Here is a 24,018-nt window from a genome sequence, read left to right as displayed (position 1 = left end):
TCCACCTTGGATCCCGGAAACTACCGTCCCATCAGTCTGATAAACCTCATCTGCAAGGCCATGAAGCGTATTATCATGGAACTTATAAACAAAGACATTGGCAACCTTCAAACACTGGACCCCACCCAGTATGGGTTTGTGAAGGGCCGATCTTGTCTCCTGAACCTGATTGACTTGTTTGAATCAGTCTCCAGAGCCATGGACAAGGGTAAGGTGGTCCACACAGCCTATCTAGACCTTGCCAAGGCCTTTGACACCATCCCCCACTCTGGAATCATAGATAAACTTACTAAGTTGGGCATTAATCCCTATGTCACCCAGTGGGTTGCTAAATGGCTTATTGATAGAACCCACACTGTAAAAGTAGCCAACTCCAAATCCAGCTCCAGACAAGTGACAAGTGGAGTACCTCAGGGTTCAGTCCTGGGGCCGCTCTTGTTTGGCATCTACTTCTCTGAAGTACAGGTCAACACTAAGGGACTCTGGCTAACAAAGTTTGCAGATGACTGCAAACTGGGATCCATTATTGAATCCCCAAATTATGTGGATACTCTACAAAAGGGCCTTACAGAAACAGATGCTTGGTGCCAGAGCCATGGGCTCAAGCTCAATGCCAAGAAATGTATTGTTATCCCTTTGAGAAAAACATGTATCCATGAATTACCATATAGGTGGCAGTACACTAAACACAGAAAGTGTGATAAGAGACTTAGGGACACAGGTGGACAGTGGTCTCACCTTCGATAACCACATCGCCACAACAGTCAGGAAATCCTTCTATGTGGCACACCTCATCACGAAGGGCTTTTCATCCAGAAAAAAGGAGGTCATTGTCCCACTGTACTCATCCCTCATTAGACCCATTATAGAATACAACGCCCCATTTGGTATGTACCTTTCAAGACATCTGCAACAACTGGAAAGGCCTCAGAAATACCTCACTAAAAGAATCACAGGCCTAAAGCAGATGCCCTACGCTGACCGCCTTAAAAAAACTCCAGATATACTCTGTCGCATATCGTCTACTCAGAGGCGATCTCTGCTTAACATACAAGGCCATGTCAAACCCAGAGCTGTTGGACATGCTACACTTAAAGAAATCCCAATCCCTCAGAGCTACACGCTCCAGGGATCTAAACCTTGTCTTCACAATAAACAAAACATGCTGGAGGGATAGGTTCTTGACCCAGAGACTCCCTAGACTCTGGAATAGATTGGCCATACATGTCAAGCAGAGTGCCTCTTTGGACCTCTTCAAGAGGAACCTTGACGATTTAATGGGAGAAAGGAAATTCACCCCAGGGATCACGTCAGTCACCCTGCTAGACAGGGGTCCAGGAAAGTAAATAATGTGGGAAGAAATAGCCAGGGAATTGTTATGGCTAGGCTTGTATAGGCCCTAGGGCTGATAGCCTAGTACCAACCTATGAACCTATGAACATAGTCATTTAATCCCTTTCCTTTACCCCTTTGTAATTCTAAGATCCATTTAGTCTTAAAGTTAGACATTGCCCGTTCGATTCTCAGTTTGGAGCGTCTTCTGTGTGGCAACATGCATGAATGGGCGTTAGGCCTGGCAAGCCAGCATGTAAAAATCTACTGCCAATCATTAGTGGACCGGAGTTCCGCTGTGGCGACCCCTAACCGGGAAAAGCCGAAAGATACAAGCAAGACATTCTGTTTTCATTTTAACATCACCACCTCTAATGCTGACATTAAGAAGTTGTAGCACAAGAAACTTTAAACTTATGACTATCTCTAGTGGCCAGAATCTGTTTTGACAATGCATTCCTTTTATCATTTCTAGACATGTTATAAATGTGTTCACATATGCAATCTTTCAGTGCTCTGTTAGTTTTATCAACATAGAAACTTTTGCGAACAGTACAGCTTCCTAAATACACAAGATTAAAGCTCTTACAGTTTGCACAAAAGTTAAATTTATAGACATGCTTGGTCTCAGGATGCTCAGATCTATCCGAAGTTTCAATAAACTGACACAAATTACAGTCTCTACAGGGATGAATTTCTACCCTGTTAATGAGCCTTGGTTTCTTTCCTCAAAGAAACATTGTTCTTAAAACAAAGTTTAGGAATCTCAACTAAGATAATTTTATTTCTGTCATGACTTGTAAGAACATGCTAATGTTTTTTAATAATATCGCAAACAGAGCTAACATCACTGAAGAAAGTAATAATGCTCATTCTCAAAGTTTCTCCTTGTGACACTCCAGATCTCTTAGCCCCTGGGTCTTGATGAGAAAAATATGGTCTGGCCTGAGCATTCCTACTAGATATTCTTTTACTTGGAACATGTGTTTTTTTTTAGGGGGGTGGTGGTAGAAGTGGTTGGGATGTCAATATGAGAGGTAGTGTTGAATTGGTTAGTTCTGTGATGATGTGAGGTATTGCCAGCTATGCCAGGAGAAGTAGGGCAGTGGATGTGTAACATATGCCAGCATTAATAGCTGGAGTTTTATAAATAAATGTATGCCATTTGTGTATCAAGCTGGTGTGTACAACTGCTTGTGTTGAAAAATGTATTTGTAAAGCTGCTTGTTTGTAGTCTAGTATGGTAGTTCTTTTTTCAGTTCTAATATTGTTTTTAGTAGCATTTCTTATTTCTTTGTATAAATGAAGGCTGGATGTAGTACTGTACTTCCTCCATGTTTTCCATGGATTATCCCATTTCATTAATTGTTCAGTATCTTCAGACAGCTAGAGAACAGGGTTGGTCTTAATCCTTTTAGTTCTAGTGGGAGTATGACTGTTTAGTAGATTCATGAATGTAGAGTTAAACAGGGATACAGCTTCATCCACGTGTGTAGTATCATCGGGTTGACTTCTTTCAGGATGTAGATAAATGAGTCAGGCTGGAAGGAGGAGAGGCTGTCAACATTATTATATTGGTGCTGTTTATTTATAGGAATGTTGCCCCTTATAATATAAATGGGGAGATGATCTCTTGGGACGTCTGGGAGTGTATCAGATCTGGTAATGTTTTGTGGCTTGTTGGTCAGTATTGAATCAGTTGTTGGTGCTTTTTTTTGTTTTTGTTTTTGTTTTTTGTGTATGGTGTGGGTTGAGATGAGCCATATAGATTAATGGCACTTTTAGGGGTTCATTATTTGTAGTTAGCCAGTCAGTGTTGAGATCACCCATTATGATGGTTTCTTACAAAATTAGTAAAATAAGCAGACCCGAACCAGAAAGAACATCAGCTTTAATGTAGGCAACCAAACTGACTAAGTGCTTTCACCCACAATTGGGCTTCATCAGAGTCGGTGAACAGTACAACACTTATCACTTAAATACCAATTAAAGGCAATAAATCACATGAGTACCACAGTGCATTTGAAAATTAATCCACAAGCATCCAAATCATTCAGCTGAAACCCTAGTATGTACTTAAACAACAGTAATGAACACATTGATATACTTATTGGATACATAAGTATCACACTAATTAAAAACTGTAAAACTTTTGTTTTTGAAACTCTACCATAAAAATGGGTAACCGTAAATTGTATTGTAAAAATATGGTGTACATTATATAAAATGAGATTTGTATTTTAATACACAGGCTGTAGAAATACTATCATTAATGCCTGGTGCATTAGATGCATCCAGGCGTAGCTGCCACAAACATTCGCTGACTTCCAGTAAGGTTTTTAAATCTCCCCCAAAATCCTTCTTGGGTAACTTATCAATAACAAAAATATAAGCATTTTTTTGAAATTAGTACAACTCTTACTGTGATTAAATAGGGCATTGGTGGTTTTGTTGTTCTTGATGTTCCTATTATGTTCCAGTGTATGAAGTCTAAGTTTCCTTGTAGTCATCCCAACATAAAACCCGGTGCATGATTGGCATGTAGTCACATAAACAATCATGCTTGCATTACAGTTAGTGTCCTGGACATCTTAATGTCCTCTTGTACTGTAAACCTGGACATATGATCCATCATTGATGTATTTGCACAGACTACATGTACCACATTTACTCATTCGTGAGGGTCTATTGTCGTGATTCGTGGAATTTTTCTCAAGCAATTCTTTTAAGTTAGAACCTCTGCTGCTACTAAACTTAGGAACTAGTCCTAATGCATCTTTAGTTTCTTGGGTAAAAACAGTATCCCATATGGTGTATATAATATTCTTTACTTTTGCCCCTGTCGGATTATACTTCATAACCATCCCAGAGGAATAGTTTTGACTGGGTTTGTCCTTAACAGAGGTATTGACTTTATTTTGTTTTCTGTTATCCATAAGGATGGGCATACAATCCCACATTATTCTCCTTTCTAGCTTTTTACTATGTTTGTAGAGTAATTCCATCGGATATCCTCTATTCCTGAACATATCTATCAAATGTGTCATTTCAGCCTTAAAACCGGCTTCCTGACATATCAAACTGGATATCCGTATCATTTGCCCCTTTACCACATTTTTCTTTTGGTGATCAGGATGGCAACTGTCATAGTGTAAAAAAGAATTACTGTATTTTTTTTTGCGGAAGATGTTGGAGTGAATTCGGTCATTTTCTTTGTATAACTGAATATCCAAAAACTCAATTTGGTCTATCAGTGTGATTTGTAAGTTTAAGGAACTCAGTTGTTTGGTTCAGATAATTAATAAATGCTTCTACATCACTTTAGAGCCCTTCCATAAAATGAGAATATCGTCCAAATATCATAAATATAGCATAATTTTGGACTTGTATTCTGATTTGAAAACAAAATTATGTTCCCAGTCTGCTAATTCCAAATTGGTATAAATGGGTGCACACCTGGCTCCTATCGCAACCCCAGTTCTCTGTCTGTAATATTCACCATCAAACAGTATGAAGTTATTAAGTAATACCATCTCAAGTAATTCTATCAAGAGGCTTCTCTTAACCTGGTGTAAATCACTATAATTCAGCAAACTATTACTGAACATGTCCAACCCGGTCTGGTGGGGGATCACAGAAAACAAATTGATGATATCAACTGTCACAAACCAAAATTCCTCACTAGCATCAGTTGGTATTCCTTATACAATCCAAACAATGCCAGAAATCTTTCACAATGTATGGTAATTTATCCAGTATGTTCTTACATGTGATATCAATATAGGCCGCAAGGGGCTCAGTCTTTGAGCCCTTGGCTGCAATAATGGGCCTAAATGGTGGACAGTTTTCATTCTTATAGATTTTAGGAATACCAAATATTGATGGAATGATAGGATGTTCCACAGAAAGATATTTAAATTTGTCTTGTGAGATAATCCCCTCACACATATATTCATACAATTGCCAATCAATTTTCATGTAAGCTCTTTGTACATCAAAATTAGATACCATTTCATAGGTTTCTATATCATTTAGTAGCCGCATTTTACTTTTATAATCAATGTTTGTCATAATAACTACCCCTCCACCTTTATCGAGTTTCATAACCCTATATTGGTTACTAATAGACAATTATTTTAAACAAAACTGTTCTGCATTACTTAGGTTACTGTTGGATTGCGTTTCTCGTTCTAAACATCTACGTATTATTGCACCACAAAGACGCTCAAAAATCATAACAGCAGGGTTGTAGGGTGGAATGAATACACTGCTTTTTTTAAGACTTGTATATTTATTATCATAGGCTGGGGAAATATTATTACCAAAAACAGTCTTAAATTAAGAAGCCTAGTATACAATCTAAGGTTAACCAATAGTCTCCCTGTCTCATATCTAAAAGTGGGGACAAATGAAAAACCTCTTTTAAAAAGGCTAACATGATGTTCAGTAATCGTGAAGTCAGAATAGTTGTAAATTTTAAAATCATGGTCACCCTGTAACTTAAAATTAGTTGTAATACAATCAACATCATTAAATTCATCAAAAATAAACTCATCACTGTAGCACGAAAACATCTCAAGTGTGGAAGTGTTATTTTGCATTTCCTCGCCAAATAAAATAGAATCTAATTGTTGTAATTCTCCTGGTGGTTATGCCATTGATTGTATCGCATTTGGCATTGACCCCCCCCCCATATCCTCCTTTGTTGGTAATTCTGTCGCCTCGGGGTTCACGTGTCCACATAGCTCTGATAATGCGCCCGGTTCCTTAACCCGTCTGAATGCCTCAATGGTTGTGAATGGTCTAAAAACACATCATTGTTTTCACATATCTGTTTGCACAACCCCCAGTTCATCACCAGAATTCCTAACGATCTCATTGTTCCATTATCTCCGCCCATATTTGTGTCACTGCTTTGAGAGGGATATGCCCTTTTTCTTTATATTCTAGAGTGTCTCTAATAATTTTTTTTTGCTTTCTTTCCAAAGCATTCTTAACAAATTTGTCCACATCCATCAAAATTTTATCAAATCGTGCCTTATTGATTTCAAACAATAAATCATTAAAAATACTGTGTTTTAAAGTCAACAATTCACTTACTAGTTTAGTTAATTTAGCTGTGTTATCTCTGATAATAATCCGCATTAAATCCATACCTATGCGGTCATATAAGACCAGCAATTCATGAAATGTTTCTGAGTTTTCTTGAATACCCATAGGTAATTTAGAAACTCTTTAAGTCCCCTCGGCACCTGGATTAACTCAATAGAGCGTTCCACAAATGCATTCTCCATCTGAAGTGCTTTAAATTTCTTGGTTAACTTCTCAAATAATTGTAGTTGAGAATTGAACTTGCCAAAACCTGTGCCCTGCTCAAAGGCTAACCCATTAGGTAAAACAGGTGGAGATAATAGTGTCTCCAGATCAGGTAATGCAGCAGGCAACACTGGTTCCTGGCGCCCCCGTCTCTCAGGCCTACCAGAATCACCATTCATGACTCTACCTCCTGCTTTCATATTAGAAAACCCTAAGGGGCCTGGTGGTGTGTGTAATGTAAGCAGTTCTGCTTGTGAACTAGAAATGGTAACATTACTGTTACCACCCACGTTACCAGGGCCATTTGCTTGTAGCAGGGAAATAATTTGTCGAGATAAATCAGTATATTGGGCTATTAGAGACGCTCCATTTAAATCATGTAACCATAATACTCTGAAAGTACGGTGGTAACTATTCCACTGTATCCAGTATCAATGTAGCAAGATAACAGTGTTATACAATCCAGAAAACTTCTCTGCTCAATGTGTCAGTCACAGAATAAAACCTAAAGATATTCAATACTGCAATGCCAAAATACAAATGTTTCTGCCCTGTTACACACCAACAGCTTCTCAGCTCGTGAACTGTTCCGTGTAAATGGGGTGCTTCCCTGAGTGTAATAGTATATAATAAATAAAATAAAAATCAGTTCAACTCCGCAATACCTTCATATCAGAATTGCACCACATATACAGCTCAAACAATTTGTCCGTTCTATGTGTAGGGTTCTGAACAGGAAAAAAGAGCTAATCAGCTCGAATATACCAAATTAAAGAGTTATTATGCTATTCAATACAAACAGTTTCTCTGCTTCTCAGTCCAAATGGTAAACCAATACATTGTGAAGCCCTGCATGGTTCTCCACTCAAAATTAAAACACACAGATGAAAAAAGGAAACTGAACTCTTCAGTAATAAAATTCAAGAGTTACTACCCTTTTCGGTACAGATAATTACTCTGCAAAGTGTATAAACCTGTGCATTGTGTAGCCCAGGGTTAATCCGCTCGACAGTACCAAATTCAAAAATGGTTTTGCTGTTAATCACTAATAACTTCTCAGCTTTACCAGCTCAGTATTCCAATGCGATATGTTGACCATAAAGTTTCTCCGCTCAAAGTCTAATTCACACAGGAGAAAAAAAGAAGAAAATTCAACTCTTCAGTTACAGGATGCAAGTGTAACCACTCTTCATGGTGCAAACAACCACTCTATTCGGTATGTGAACCAATACGCTGTGTGACACGGAATGCTACTCCGTACAGTATGTGGATCCCTGAAAAAGAATGAAAAAGGGTATTCAGATCAACGATGTCAAAACTCAAACATTACTGTGCTGTAGAGCGCAAACAGCCTCACTGCTCAAAGTGTGTCTACCAATATGCTCAACATTGGTTTGGTTGCCTACATTAAAGCTGATGCTCTTTCTGGTTTGGGTCTGCTTATTTTACTTGTTTTACAATTGCATTTAACTATGGTTTCTTAAAAAATGTTTGAGTCCCAGGAGAGAAATTCTTCTGAAGTGTCAATATATTTACCGGGGGGGGGGCATGTATATTCCTATGATACACAAGCTTTTATTTGTATTTAGTGTGACTGGTGTTATTAGGATCTCTGAATTTTTAAATTAAGGGTATTGAGATGGGAGATACAGAAGGTGGGTTTAAATTATTAACATAAATGTTATCCAGCATGGCTTGTTAGATTGCTTAGTCATTTTCATGCAAAGTGAAGTATGATCTTTACAGTGACTAAAAATATACAGCTAGAAAACTACAGAAATTCCCTTGCAGATGGAATTGTGACAAAGAGAATTTTCATAACTTAAATCTTTATTGGAGAACCCCCAAGGTATATGTCTTTGCAACCCAGGATCATATGCATTTGCAGCTCTTTTGTTCCAAGGCAGCAGTCCAGGGTCTGGAGACCGATGCACTTTCCTTCTCAGGGGCAGCCAGTCTAATATTTGTATCCCCCCTTCACCTCCTGTAAATCATGTATGATTTGTATTGACTTATTTGAGTGACTCCAAAGTGTCCGAAGCATGACTGTATATCACTTAGAGGACATGATATCTATTTCCAGCTACCGCTGATGCTTTTCTGTATCTTTTTGATATGGGGTTTATTTTATACTACTGAAGTACATTGTCACAAAAGTAAAATATCTAATCTCAAGCTGTTAACAGGCTCCCTAAATATTAAATAGCTCAAAGCTTCACCATTGAGTGTCAAAGGTATTATTAAAATAGTTTAATAGGGACTACATTGACCATTGACATACCTGTCTATGACTGCCAACATATTGCATATATTGCAGGCATGACAGTTAAAAGCCTCCCTTTTGTTAACAGGTAACATATTGGATCACAGCTGTCCATTTAAATGCCCTTGATGATCTTGTTTTTCTGTAAGAAAAATACAAGTACAACGGCAACCTCCAGAGCTGCCAGCAAAGAACTTGACAATAAAACATCCCATTTTTTGTCACATTATCTTCAAACATTTTGCTACCATTATTGTAGGCTGAATCACAACACATATTATTAGATATTTACTTTAAATCTTAACCCAATACTTTAATTAAAAAAAAAAATCCAGCTATTTTAGACATTTTCTACTGTAGCATGCATGACACTTAACTCCTGACAGCAGAACAGGAAGATAACCTCTTGCAATCATTCTAGTAGCAAGTTCCTTGAAAGCTGACAATTGTTCATTCTTACATGAAGCATTACACAAAATTCTAAAATAGTGTTCTTTTATTTTTTAACAAGTATGGATTACAACTTTTATGATGTGATGCATTATTTCAAACTGGTTTCCTAAAAGTGCAGTATTCTTAAACACCATTACTCATGCAGATAGTAAGGTCAAAGAATTACATTTCAAAGTAATGAACATTGATTTCATATTCTAAAGATATTTAAAAACAATTCAGTAATTTCATGGATTCTATCCATTCTACATAACTGACATGACATAACTGACATGCAATATAAGGCATCATCTTGACATTTACCAAAATACTTGGCTGTTTTTACAAATAAAATATTTTAGGCAAGCTTAGGGCATTGGGGTGGGGGATAAAGACATGACTATAACCAAGATTACCTGGGTTTGAATTGTGACCTGAGCATTAAAAGAGTGGGCCAGGCAGATGGAGGAATACTAAGGTGAAGCTTGCCTACCTTTACGTGAGAGAAACATGGAGGTACTTATTCATGGAGTGTGTGTTTCATCTAGAATTCCTGTTATTGACTAAGCAGAATGTTAACTGTTCATAGGATCATAGATTAGTACTAGGCTAACTGCTATTGCGAGCCATTTTAAGCCTAGCCAATTATCCCTTGTGAGACTCAAACCCTGTACCTTGTGTTTGAAAGGTAAATATCCTAATTATTAGGCCACCCTCCTGTTATGTTTTTCTTGCAGCTTATACTTCAACATGGTTGCCTATTTATTGATACACAGAGTCTGTGGCCAGTCATTTATTTAACATAATTAGTGAGTTGTATTTGACTATGACCCAAATTATTTTGTATACTAAATTGTTGAACTTGTCTGAATTTGGATATTACTAAACTGGAATGTTTTATTCTGTTTTGAGGTTTTCATCATTTAGGCAGCTGTACCTCATATTAATTAGTTTGGATTGCATATTCATTAGTTATTCTTACAAACAGAACATTTCTATAATAAATCTATAAGTTTAGAACAACTTTGCTTATTACTTTGTATATACTTCTGTACTTTAGTCTTAATTTGCATAATACTTTGCTTAATAAAAGATGAGTTTTCACAGAATTGCAGCAGACTTTCCTATAGCGTTCCAACCATCCATCCTCCACCTCTTTTTCCCATTTTGCACATAGGGTCGAGGTGTCACTTTCAACAGTGACAATCATCTCGAGTCAATGTTTACACAGCCAGGTGACTAGCCCTACTGCGGTAGTTCATCCGTACCACTCACTCGCACACACACTCGTACCTACGGCCAATTTAGAGTGTCCAGTCCACTTACTGTATGTCTTTGGAATATGGGAGGAAACCACAGCACCCACAGGAAACCCACGCATCTTCAGGGAAGACATGCAGACTCCGCACAGAAGGCGCCCCAGCCGAGAATAGCACTGGAGAGCCTTTTGCATTGACTGCTGCACCACTGCGGCCTTCCCACTTTTCTCAGGTTCATTACCACTTTATTTTTAAATGTTATGACAGCTAAAACTGTAAAATACAACTTATCCGTGGATTTATTTCCTCATAACTCTTATGTAGGAATCCTAAGTGGTCTGCTGCAAGATCCTTACAAGAGAGCTTCACCCCTCAGTTGGTTGCAGGCTGCATACATTTTGTATTAAAAACAGGAGCAGTGAAATTGACTATCGTGGTAGATATAGTACTTGTTTCTGAGGTACATTTGTGCAAAATGCACAGTTTGAAGTCAGAATCACTAAATGGAATTGAAATTATATTTCTAGCTCTGGCCTACTATGAGAGACAGTGGCTTTTATACCACCCATTCACATGCAGGGCATTTACACCCTTCTCCCCATTACAAAATATTTTTCTGTCCAAGTATTTGCAACTCAGGCATAAGTGTCCATCACTTCCACCCCCCCCCCCCCTGCAATATAGGTTTAGAGAATCTAGTTTGAATCTCCACATTTTGTACAGACATCCTTTAGCAAGGAATATGTTTTCCTATAGCCACAATATTGCAGCAAAATGGAAGAAAACAGCCAGCATCATGGTATATAGAGAGATAAAACCCTGACTGTGGTCCAGGCAGCCTGGGTTTAATTAGCAGTTTAGTTGTCTGAGGCACTGGTAAAGGAAGGGTGGGTGCACCACTCCTGGGGAGGGTGAGTCATTCATTCATATGTACCTTGTGAGTGATCTCAAGGAGAGGCTGGGGACATGCCATGAGTATTTCCATAAGGTAGTGGGGGCATTATTTGAGATGCCATGAGCTGCCATGGAGACAGGGTGGTATATCAGTATGTTTCTTTGCATAGCTGGCCTAGGATGTACAAGCACATGCAAAGGGGAGAGGAAAATACAGTTGTGTAAGTAAACTTATCATAACAGCAGTTTGAATGATCATTGCTGCAGTAGCTTTAGGTATGTGGGTTATATCCTGTCAAGGATATAACAGCTGGACAGCTTCCAAAGCTTCAGTGCATCTTACACACTCTCAAACCATGAGGCATTTCAAGCTGAGCTGCCTAAAAAGACAGCTTTGTAAGCCAAGCCCTTCACAGCTTTCATGCCAAGTGAGAGAAGGGAGCCTTGAGAAAGCATAGCCAGGCGTTAAAAAAAAATAAATTGAAAAAAAAAAAATAAATAAATATATATATATATATATATATATGTGTGTGTGTGTGTGTAGACACAGACACACAAACCATACACTCCCTGGTAAATCAATATACTAAAAAACTAAGGGTGATGGTAGGAGGGAGCGGCTACTGCATCAGTAATCATTTGAATGTCTACTGTTGTCTTAATTTTACTTGCATAACTGTACTGTGTTCATATTGATCACTGCTGCAGTAGCCTTCGCTATATAGGTAGATTATCCTAAGACAACATTTGGGTGGTGAAAGGGAAAGGGTCCAGGAGCCCCTGTAGAATGGTCCTAGCAAACCTGATCTAGACCTAGAGAGGGAATCAAGCTTGTAATGCTTTGTAAATATATGTACTGAGCTCCAGGTTGCTGCTTCTAGAATAATTCTAGAATCCAACTCTTTTCTAAAAGCCATGGAAAAAGCCAAAACCATAGTAGAGTGAGCCTTGACCCTGCCTGGAATTGTTTTGTTGTGGTGAGAATAACACAAGGTAATAGCCTGAGACAACCATTTGGAAATAAGTCTGTTTAGGCACAGGTTGTTCCTTCTTACCTTCACAAGGTAAGAACTGATCCAAAGATCTGAAAGATTGTATGTCAAAACAGTACCTTCATTTTTTGTGGGCATCCAAGGTATGGAGTATCCTTTCTCTCTCATTTTTGTGTTCAGGAAAGAAAACTGGTAGATGGACAGTTTGGTTTAAAGCAAACTTGGATACCACTTTAGGTATAAAAGAAGGATTAGTTCTCAATGAAATCAATTCTCTGTGGAAAATGAGATGGTGTTGACTCACTATAAGAGCTTGCTATTCAGATATTCTTCTTGCAGAGGTCAGAGCAATCAATAAAACCGTTTTCCGTATTAAGCAAGGGAACGAGTCCTAATGAGCTGCTTCAATCGAAGTGTTTGTCTCTCTTAACCACAAAATTAAGATCCCAAAGTGAATGCAGCAGATTTCTTGGAGGTCGCAACACCTCTTTCAAAAAGATTTTCACATCATAATGCATTGATAGAGGGGGATCCATGGGAAAACATGCTGAAATGGATGAAAAATTAACCTTAATAGAGGAGTAAGAAAAGCCATTGGGTAGTAACTCATACAAATATTGTAAAAGCAGGGGAAACGCTTGAACTGAATGGGTGCTGACTACGTTGTTGGCACCAACTAGAAAACATTATCTGTTTGCTAATACATGATTTTATAGTATCAGGCTTTCCTGCCTCCATTAGTACCTGATGCACATCATTGGTAAATAGGTGCCTAAAGGAAATTAATATCCTATCTTCAGGGCAGTCAGGTGAAGATGATTAGGGTCAGCATGTATCAAACACTGCTGCTGTTGTGAGAGAAGATCCATTATGTGAGGAAGCATATGGTAATTGACTGGCCATTTAGAAAAGAAGGGAGAAATACCACCTGGGCCATAAGGGAGTCACCAGAATGATAGTCAGAGATTTCATCTGAATATTTAGAAGTACAATGGATATAAATGGAAAGGGTGTAAAAGCATACAGGAACATTCCCGTCCAAGGAAAGGAGAAAGCATCTGTCTTCCAGGCCTTCTTGTATGGAGTATCGGAGCAGATATTTTCAGTCTGATTGCTCAGAGATGAGACAAGAAGGTCTACTTGTGAAATTCCCCACAGATGGGTCTAATTTTAGAAGACCTCAGATTTCATTATCATCCACAAGGGTCTGCATTTGCCCTACTAAGCTTGTCTGCCACAAAGTTTTGCTTTGATGGGATGTAGGATGCCTGCAGAGTGAAATTGTGTTATAAAAGTATATCCCAAGCTAAGATCGTTTGACTGCAAAGGTAATAAGACATGGTTCCTCCTTGCTTGTTGATGTACTACATGACTGTGATAGTGTCTGTAAAAACTTGGAGGTCCAGGGGACCAAAGATGATTTAGAGATTTGAGTACCCGGTTAACAAATGTAAAAATAAATAAATAAGTTGGAAATTTCAGGCCAGTGTAAAGCCTTTAATGAGAGGCAGTGATGGGATTTGTAAAGTTGATTTGCAGCAAATCTGGCTACTTTGTTATATGTGGTTTCTAGTTTGGATATTAGGTTACTCTGTAGATGGGTAAGCATAGGTGAAGCATAGAGTAAGGATGGTAGAAGCAGGGACTGGGCAAGGGATGGCCTGGATGCACAGGGAAGGAAGTTTTTGTGACGGTAAAACAGACCTACTTTTTGGTGGGGTATTTTTATTGAGCTATGAATGTGATGGTTGAATTTAAGTTCATCATCAATTATTGCACCAAGGAGTTTTGTTTGGGTGTCGACAGAAATTTTAGTTCCATTAAGGGATGTTACAGAAAAGTTCTGTTTTGCATGTTCCAGATTTTTAGGTAGGAAAAGTAGTAGCTTAGTTTTGCTGACATTTAACAGGAGTTGGTTGGATTGTAGCCAGTTTTCAACTGAGTGGAGTGAGTTTTGTGTAAGGGATGGAAGGTTTTCTATGTTGTCAGCAGAGTTGATGGTCGAGTCATCAGCATACTGAATAAGATTGGATTGGGGGCAGGATGAGAAAAGGTCATTGGTAAATACATTAAAGAGGAGAGGACCCAATATTGATCCTTGTGAGACCCCTGCCCTAACTGATAGAAAGGGGGAGTAGGAAGAGTTCCATCTAACAGCCTGGTGTCTATTAGTGAGGTAATCACAGAACCAGGAGGTGGTGGAGTTTGAGAAGCCTAGGTTGGAGAGTTTATGGTGAAGTATGGTATGAGATACAGTGTTGAATGCTTTCAAAAGGTCCAGAAAGAGGGCTGATGCTATTTTGCTATTATCCCTGACTTGAGCAATGTTGTTAGTAAAGGTTACAAGAGCGGTAGCTGTGCTATGTGTGGGGCGGAAGCCATGTTGAGTTGGTGTGAGTAGGTTTTCTTGTAGCAGATGATTAAGTACTTGGTTATGGATACACTTTTCCAGTATTTTGGAGAGAGGAGACAGTATGGCAATTGGTCTGAAATTGGTTGGCTCAGTGGAGTTTCCTCCTTTATGAAGAGGTACTATGAAAAATGTCTTCCAAATTTCAGGGACTTTGCCTTCTTTTATGGATCTGTTAATCAGGATAGATATGGGATAAGCTAGAGATGTAGCTGCATGTTTAAGGAATAATGGAGGAAAGTTATCAGCTGAGGGTGAACCAGGTCTTAGTTTAGTTAAGAGCAACTTGATATAAAAAGTAGGAACAGGTGATAGTGAGAATGAGAGGGGTGAGAGAGGTGAATCAGAGGTGGATGAAGATATAGATGGATTGAAAGAGGTGCGGGTGGAGAAGTTAGTTAGTTAAGTTTTCAATGGTTTCAATGAAGAACTTATTAAGGAGGGTTGCTATTTCCAGAGGAGTCTTGTCAGAATAAGGTGTGGGTGGGGTAGGAGTACCAGGTGAAAGAAGTTTATTGATAAAAGTTCCAGAATTTTTTAGGATTTCAGTAGGGATTTTTAAGTGAGGATTGGTAATAGTTTTTTTTAATCAAGATTAATTTGTTTCTAAGTTCCCTGCAAGAGATAAAGTTGGAAGAAGTATTATTGCCTTTCCAAGTTTTCCAAGCTTTATCTCTGGTCTTCATGAGTGCAAGTGTAGTTTTAGTTAGCCATGGGGCATATCTGAATTTGATGCGAGTTTTCCTAGTGGGGGCAAGGGAGTTGAGGATGGATAGAAAGGTGTTGTTGAAGTGTAGGACTGCTGCAAGAGTGAGATTAGAGAGAAAGGACCAGTTTATAGTAGAGAGGAGGTGATTTAGTGAGTCAGGAGAATAGCTAGATAGATCACGGGTCACCTTATATCATTGTGCTTTATGCAGGTGTTCAGCGTTTCTGTGAAGTAGTAAAGGTAGGTGGTCACCTAATGTGTCTGGTAGAGTGGTTGGATTATGGTAATGTTGGGGGTGAGATACTAGTATCCAGTCAATAAGTGAACCAGTAGAGGAAAATGTATGAAGGTTGGTAGGGGAAGAGATGAGCTGTGTGAATCCATACAGGTTGAGAGAGGTAGAAGTTGATTCCTTATTGATATGCAGCCAGTCAATATTGACATCTCCTGGTATGATGGTTTCATAAGGGATAGTTTTAGATTTCCAGGATAGAAAGTGTTCGAAAATGGGGACATTATTTCCAGGAGGGATATAAATTGATGCAATGGGAAGTTTTTTTTATGGTGGCTATGTTTAAAGTCAGCTAAAATTATCTCAGCTGGGAGGAGGGGAGACAGGCAGTTAGAATACATGATTACAACTCCCCCTCCTCTTTCTGAAAGTTTGTCATGCCTCAGAATATTGTAGCTAGGGGGAAGAAATTCAGAATTAGAAATACTTGGTTTTAACCAGGTTTCACACAAGGCAAGTATGTTTAGGTTATGTTGAGTGATCCAAGCGTGAAGTGTGTTGTTTTTTTTAACTATACTTTGAATATTTATAGATGTGAGGGTGAGTCTTTTTGGGGAATAGTATTAGTAATATATGATGGAGAGGTGGAAGAGAGCACAGAGGTGGTAGTGGTATTGAAAGTATTTTGGGGAGAAATGTTAGGTCCTGGGGTGGGGTGGACGTCTCCTGATAGTAACAGGTTGGATAATATGAAATTGATTATTGGAGAGAATGGGTGCATGTGTGGATATTTGTTTTTGTGATCAACATGCTGTTTAGCTGTAAGGAAGTATTTGAATCAATGTGTGGCAATAATGGTAAAGTTAGATAAGGAGGGGGGAAATGTGAGTAAAGGTAGATGTGTTGTGGTTTGGAGATAGTGAGTGAGGGTGATTTGGTGTGAATAACAGTAGTGCTTTGATAGCATGTGAGAACTGAGAGAAAGTGTAATGTAGTTGAAAGGAGAAATAGTATATTAAGAATAGTAGGCATATTAGTAATTAGAGTAGTGTGAGATAGATGAGATTGTTAGTTCAGAGGGTGATGAAAGACTACAGGAATGGTGTAAGAGTGTGAGTACTAAGGGGCTGGGGATTTAAAGAGGTGTGGGTGTGTTGTGTTGCATGATTGGCTAATGAAGTTGATGGAGGAAGTGTGGCTAACTATAAAAGAAATTGAGTCAGGGGTGGGTGGGAATGGGGGCAGGGTAGGGGAGCGAAGTGAGCCCGAGCTATAGCGAGGGCAAACGGAGCGGGCAGCACAAAACCAGATGGAAATAGCCCAGGAAAATAAATCAGCCAGGTTACTTCAGGTATGGTAGTTTTCAGCACTTTTACTGTTTGTAAATAACTTATGTGTCCCTGGGTTTGGTTGTTATTAGCAAATGTGTAGGTTTTCCCTCCATTTGGTTTCCCCACTTAAATACACTTTTTAAGTTGCTTCCAGTAAGGAGTAACAGTCACAATCTGTGAGTTTGATTTATTTTAAAAATGCTCAGTGAGACCTAAAAGCACCTGGTGATTGATTTAGAAGTAATGCTGCCACCTAGTGGTATAGCTTGGAACCAAGTCTACACTGTGGAGGGGGGGGGGTGAGCCAGTTGTCCCTGCAAGTGTGCACTACCTTTACAGCAGATTAAAAGCTTAAGGATATATCCACATTAGCTATGTGGAGTGTTTGTAGCCTATATTAGTAAAAATAATTGATTATTTCTGATGGTACGTACATTTACTTTTGAAACATTTATTCTCAAATGTTTAGGTTGATGCTTGCCTAAAACAGCTTCAGGTTGCAATTGAGGGGACCTCCTGTGGGTGAAGCTAACTGTGGAAACTGTTCTGTAAGGGAATCGACAGTATAAGAAATATTAGAACTATCAGGTGGCTGAAAGTAGTGTACTGAAGTTAGAATATGAGGAGTTAGTTACACAATGCCTAAAACCTTGTAGCTACTATGCTGAGTTTCAGACATTTAACATAAGTACAGTGTTTGGCATTCAGTTAGCTTCTCTGTATGGTTGACAAGTAACAATGACAGCGTTAATAACTCGTACACAGTGGAGAGCCTTTCAAGAAATGAAAACCAAGTTTCCTTCATTCAAGCAAAAACATACTGGCTTTTAAATTACTTTCTTATAATATAGTAACAACTTTAGTAGCTATGCAAGTGCTTGCAGGGTTCAGCTGTTGTTGTGTCTTTCGGCTTTTCCCGGTTAGGGGTAGCCACAGCGGAACTCCAGTCCGCTAATGATTGGTAGTTGATTTTTACATGCCGAGTTACCAGCCCTGACGCACAGCCTTCAACAAAGGTACGCCCATTCACGCATGTCTCCACGCAGAAGACGCTCTAGCTGAGAATCGAACAGGACAGCGTCTTACTGTGAGGTGACAATGCTACCGCAGCACCACCACCGCTGGTCTTGCAGGGTTCAGCGGTTACCGCACACTATATAATATGGAGTAACACACTCTCTATACAAGACCAGGAAGTCTAGGGCATATTACTGGAGTAATAGGAGCATGCAAGATATCATTTTAAGGAGATGGAAGGCTGCACTTAGTGAGGGGGGTGGACGACAGAACAGAGAACACTTTCTGTCAGCAGCCTTAACTCAGAGTCCTCATTCACATCTGCTAATTTATTAAACAAGTATATGCTAGTAGCTGAAACAGAGAGGCTGCAAATTACATTTATGCACTTAAGAAAGCAGCAGTCACACACTGGCTATTATCTGACTGAATCCAGTGTTGCTAGATGTAGACAGCCACCAGTAAAACATTGTAAACTACTAGTTCTCTATAAAAAAGAATCCTCTTATTTTATGGGCAAATAATTATGATTTAGCAAGCAGTCACATCAGCTAATCCTTTAACAAGCCCTCATTTGTAAACTCTAACACAGCAAGTCAGGTAGATTCAGTCAGCCACATTAGTCTGTAGTATTAACATACACAAAACAAAAGCAGTATGACTACTGTTACAGGGTAAACCAACATTAACAGACACAAAATAAAGGCAATATAACAAATGTTACAAGGTAAACCAGTTTTACAAAAACAAGTTTAGAGGCAATATATGTAAATGCAGTACTTACTGGTGTGCACACTTAGCTGGAGACTGATGGTTCCTTGCTGGGAGGATAGGATTTTTAAATATGGTGCCTTGTAGCTAGCCCAGGAAAATTAATCAGCCAGATTACTTCAGGTATGGTAGTTTGCAGCACTTTTACTGTTTGTAAATAACTTCTGTGTCCCTGGGTTTAGTTATTGGCAAATGTGTAGGTTTTGCTTCAATTGGTTTTCCCACTCGAACTTTTTAAGTTGCTTCCATTAAGGAGTAACAGTCACAACCTGTGAGTTTGATTTATTTTAAAAATGCTCAGTGAGACCTAAAAGCAACTGGTTATTGTTTTAGAAGTAATGCTGCCACCTAGTGGTATAACTTGGAACCAAGTCTACACTGTGGGGGGGGGGGGGGTCGAGCCAGTTATCCCTACAAGTGTGCACTACCTTTACAGCAGATTAAAAGCTTAAGGATATATCCACATTAGCTATGTGGTGATTCTTTCTGATGATACGTACATTTACTTTTGAAACATTTATTCTCAAATGTTTAGGTTGATGCTTGCCTAAAACAGTTTAAGGTTGCAATTGAGGGGACCTCCTGTGGGTGAAGCTAACTGTGGAAACTGTTAGGATTGGGAGCCAGGCTCGTGTGATGGAGGCAGCAGTTGAAAGCAATCTTTTCTTCAAACGTCAAGCGGTTTAGGAGTGATGCAGCAAAATCACGAATCGTTGAGAGGTACGACCTACACTGGTACTCTGAGCTCTCCAAGCATTTATTTTATATTGATGTGCTTCCATCTGTCCTTGGTGTCCCAGACATTTTGCACTTTTATATCTCCTGATCTTTCTCTCCAAGCAAAGTCTGAGGCATTTGTGATGACTGACTGCTTTGGTGCAGGGGTGGATAAAGGGAGACCTGGATTTAGAGATATTTGCTGTTTTGGCCACATGCTTTATCTTCTGACAATCACAGAACTGGGATTTCAAAGGATAATGGGTATTGGAGCTGGAAACAAAGAGGCTTCAGATACCTTTGTATCTTTCACATGTGGAGTCTTGCCAGGGTATCATGAGAATCATAAATGCCTTGAGATCCAAAATCGTGAGGTACTCCCCTTACAAAAACTGAAGTCTCAGTGGAAAACCCTAGAAATAAATACAATATAGATCTGTTTTTTTTTTTGTTTTTTTTTGTTGTGAAAGAAAAGCTCTTTGAACTGAGGTGTCTAGCAGACACCTCAGGAACACAATCTTGTGTGATTGAGTCAAAAACTAATTTTGAATATCCTCTTGGAATCCCAGCTTGTGTAAGAGATATCTCATCCAAGAGAGAGACTTCTGACTCTGAAAAAGATTCTGCAGAGATAAGCAAGTCATCTAACTGTGGAAAAAATAGATAATTTGCAGTCTGCATTGAGCTTTAACTGGAGCTAGACACTTTGTAAACACTAGTGGTGCAGTGGATAGTACAAAGTGTAAGGCAGAGAACTGATAATGTGATCTAGACACACAAAACCTTAAACACCTGAAATCTGGATGAATAGGGATGTAATGATAAGTATCTTTTAAACCTAGCGTTACAAGAAAACTTAAATGAGGAATAAGAGGTAACAGGTTATGAAGTGACTACATTTTGAACTTGGGCACTATCACAAATTGGTTTAGGAGAGATAGAAAGATCCAGAACTGGTCTCCAGGCATTTTCTTTCTTTAGCACCCAAATCATTCTTGAATAAAAACCTTTCCCAAACTGGGAAGTTGGAACTGGCTCTACTTCTTCCTGAGACAACATGTATTGAAGGACTGGGGGAACAGCGGCGTCTGGAAGAACAACTAGGATCCAAGTAGATAAAGTTTAAACAAAACTCTAGCTCCTCGGAATGGAGCCTTCTAAGGAGAATAAAGCAATTCTAACTACTCAAACTTATATAACATGACCAATCAATCACTAGTTACATAAATGACCCTAAATCAGGTTAAAAAAACTTTCCAATTGCACTCAACATTAATACCCATTGAACTTAAAGTCCCATATTTCAATATAAAAACAGTTTCCTTATACAGAAGTTTTTTCTTAACATCAAAATTATTTCCTCTGTCAGGGACATGTTCTAATATAGTATATTGTAAACTCTATTGGGTTGTTGTTATGATGCTCTTTAAAGTGCATTGCAAGAGGGCTTTCAAACTTAACATTCCTAATGTTTCTATTGTGTTTTTAAACTCTAAGCTTGAAAGCCCTCTTGCTCTCACACACATAAAACATGCCACAAGGGCACCTAAGTGCATAGACAACCCCTCCTGTATTACATGAAAATTTACAGTTAGCCCTAAAAGGAACTCCATTAATGTATTTAAATGTTATACATACATATTTACATATAATACACCTACCACAGGGAAATGTACCCACTGCACTTAATGTTTGACTAATATTACAACTGGGAAAACAAAACGTAACCTGTACCAAAATGTCTTTAATACTCTTCCCCTTATGGTATGAAAATGTGGGGACTTTGCATATTGTGTCAGAAAGTTCTTTAAACAGAGTTATCTGATCTGGTGAATTTCTCCCTGAAGGTGAATTTCCTTTACTGCCATTTGTAACCTTGATGAATTATCTCCAGCATCCATTTGACCGAATCTGTCTGTTGCCAAAAAGCAAAATGGAGACTCAGACTTTCTGGAAGGGAAAGGGACTGCCAGGGTGGGGGCATGGTCCCTTAAATAGTCAATCTGCTTTGCTAGACTGTCCTTTGTTTTGAGGGTTATGCCTTTTGGAACCCCATCTGTATTGCTTCTTTAATGTCTGTTTACCAGTATTTTGCTGAGACTGCTTATTTTGTTTCTTGTCAGAACTGGTTGAGGGGATAGAGAATCCCTTGGAAATTTTGCAAAAGGGTGGCTGGAAATCTGAGTGTCCCTGATTCAGTTTTATCTTCTCATCACATTTTGATAACCTGTGCAGTAGAGAGTCCAAAAACTAATTTTCTATCCAAAGGAGAATTCAAAATATCATTTTTCACATCTTCTGAGAGGTTATGAGAACGCAGCCAGGCAGACCTCCTCAAAACAATCCTAGTGGCAATACCCCTGGAAAAAGTATCAACAGAGTCACACACACACTTTAAACAATGAGTTGAGATCTGTGAAATGGAAGAAACTAAACCATTTAAAGCAGATTTTTCCTCACAAGAAGAAACTTCAGACGAAACATTCTTCATACTTTCACAGTTAATCAGAATAAATTTTAACATATGAGCCTGACAATTCAAAATTGTGAAAATAAAAGATGCAGAAGCATACACTTTTCCCCATCCTTATCAATTATTTTACCATCCTTGTCAAAAAGTGAAGGATTTGAATGAAGTAAATATTTAGCACCAGGAGGAATAAGTAAAGCTATAGCTGCTGGGTCAGATTTGGTATGAGTGTATTAACAAAAATGTAAAACTGAGGACCTGTATACACTGTATCTGCCATTATATGGGCAGCAGACTTACTGTCAGGGAAATTTCAGACGTGACACACATTCTCTGATGCTGACAGCACAGTAGGGGTGGGAGAAGAGGGTCTAAAAATTGCATTTGTAACACCTCATAGTATTTTCTGAGAAACTGAGATCTCCGTGTGCTCCACTGAAAACACTTGCTCATTCTGGAAATAGTCTCAGAGAAAGAAAAACCCTTATAGGGAGAATCAGATACCATGCTTTCCTCTGAATTTGCATTAGAAATCTGAGGAGAAAACATTGAATCTGTCCCTTCATATTCATGTCCAACTTTAGAATCTTGAATCTCTTCAAGAAAAGAGGCATCCCTTTTTCTTTTACCAGAAGCTACATTATGAGAAGGATCAGTAGCCTGAATTCGAGCCAAATCCAATAAATTATTCCTGTCCAGAGAAATTTGAGCAGGAGCAGATGTATGTTTAGATTTCTTTCTTTTTGACAGGGAAAATGGGGCCAACATGATTTTAATGGCATAGCAGCAGCTTCCACAGAGATAGGAATAGGCACAACATTCTGACTGAACAGGAAACACCTCCCTGATCCACCTCCCAGGACTGATGAGAATAAATCTCCCTTGACCATTGAGTGGACCCCAACAGCCATAGAGGACATGGCTAACCTCAGGTCCATAGTGGCTGTAGGTGCTACACCATAGGAATTATGCGTAAAAGATGAGTGGGCCAAAGAACCAACTTTGGCCACAGTAGAGTCACCCACCTATGGCTGAGGCAAATTTCTAGCCTGCTGTGATGGCAAAGGCTGTACTTTTCTTTTTGTGGCTGGAAGAAGGAATAACCATGGGACTGGTAGTTTGTCCCTTGGTCAGGCCACAAATGTTGCCTCTTTTTTGGGGGAAAACAAGTAGTACAAGCTGATTAAAAATTCCACATTAGAAAAAAATAATTTTCCCAATAAATACATAGTAAAAACACTTTAATACATTTTGCAGCCCCCAAAAGTAAATTAAACACACATTTTCCAGAGAAAAATAGTTTTTAACAACTTTTAAACTGACAAGAAAAAGTACAGTGCTATTTAAAAGTACAGTTAAGTCTTATGAAAGTCCATTAAAACACAATCCCCTAGAATAAAAGTAATCTTCTTAACCAGGAAAGTACATTTAAAGAATGCATTTTTAAATGTGGAAGGCTCTTCCTCAAAGGGAACTTCTCCTCACAAGCTGACTGTCAGTACTTGGAAGCCCATACATAGATGAGTGCTCTCTTTGGAAGAAGGAAAGCTCTGAAAGGCTTAGCACTCAAACATGTCTTTTTAGGCAGCTCAGCTCAAGCTATCAGTTTGGGTGCATGAAGGTGCCCCGAAGATTTAGAAGCTGGCCGGCTGTTATATTCTTAGCAGGATATAACCTGTATAGCTAAGACTACTGCAGCAGTGATCAATGTGATGAACATTGTAGGGCATTACAAGAACTCCCACAACAGCAATTTGACACTGCAATCCCCCTACTGGCCTTGATCATGGATAATAATTAGCCCAAGGATGAAAAAGACAGTCCAGTAGACCAGGACCTCTGCAGGAATAAAAAAAAAATGCATGGAAGAAAA

Source organism: Protopterus annectens, chromosome 13.part0 (assembly GCF_019279795.1).
Source record: "Protopterus annectens isolate FY-2018-M chromosome 13.part0, PAN1.0, whole genome shotgun sequence".
In the NCBI taxonomy this organism is placed as follows: domain Eukaryota; kingdom Metazoa; phylum Chordata; order Ceratodontiformes; family Protopteridae; genus Protopterus; species Protopterus annectens.
The sequence above is the reverse complement of the archived record's forward strand: the minus strand, read 5'-3'. Positions refer to the sequence as shown.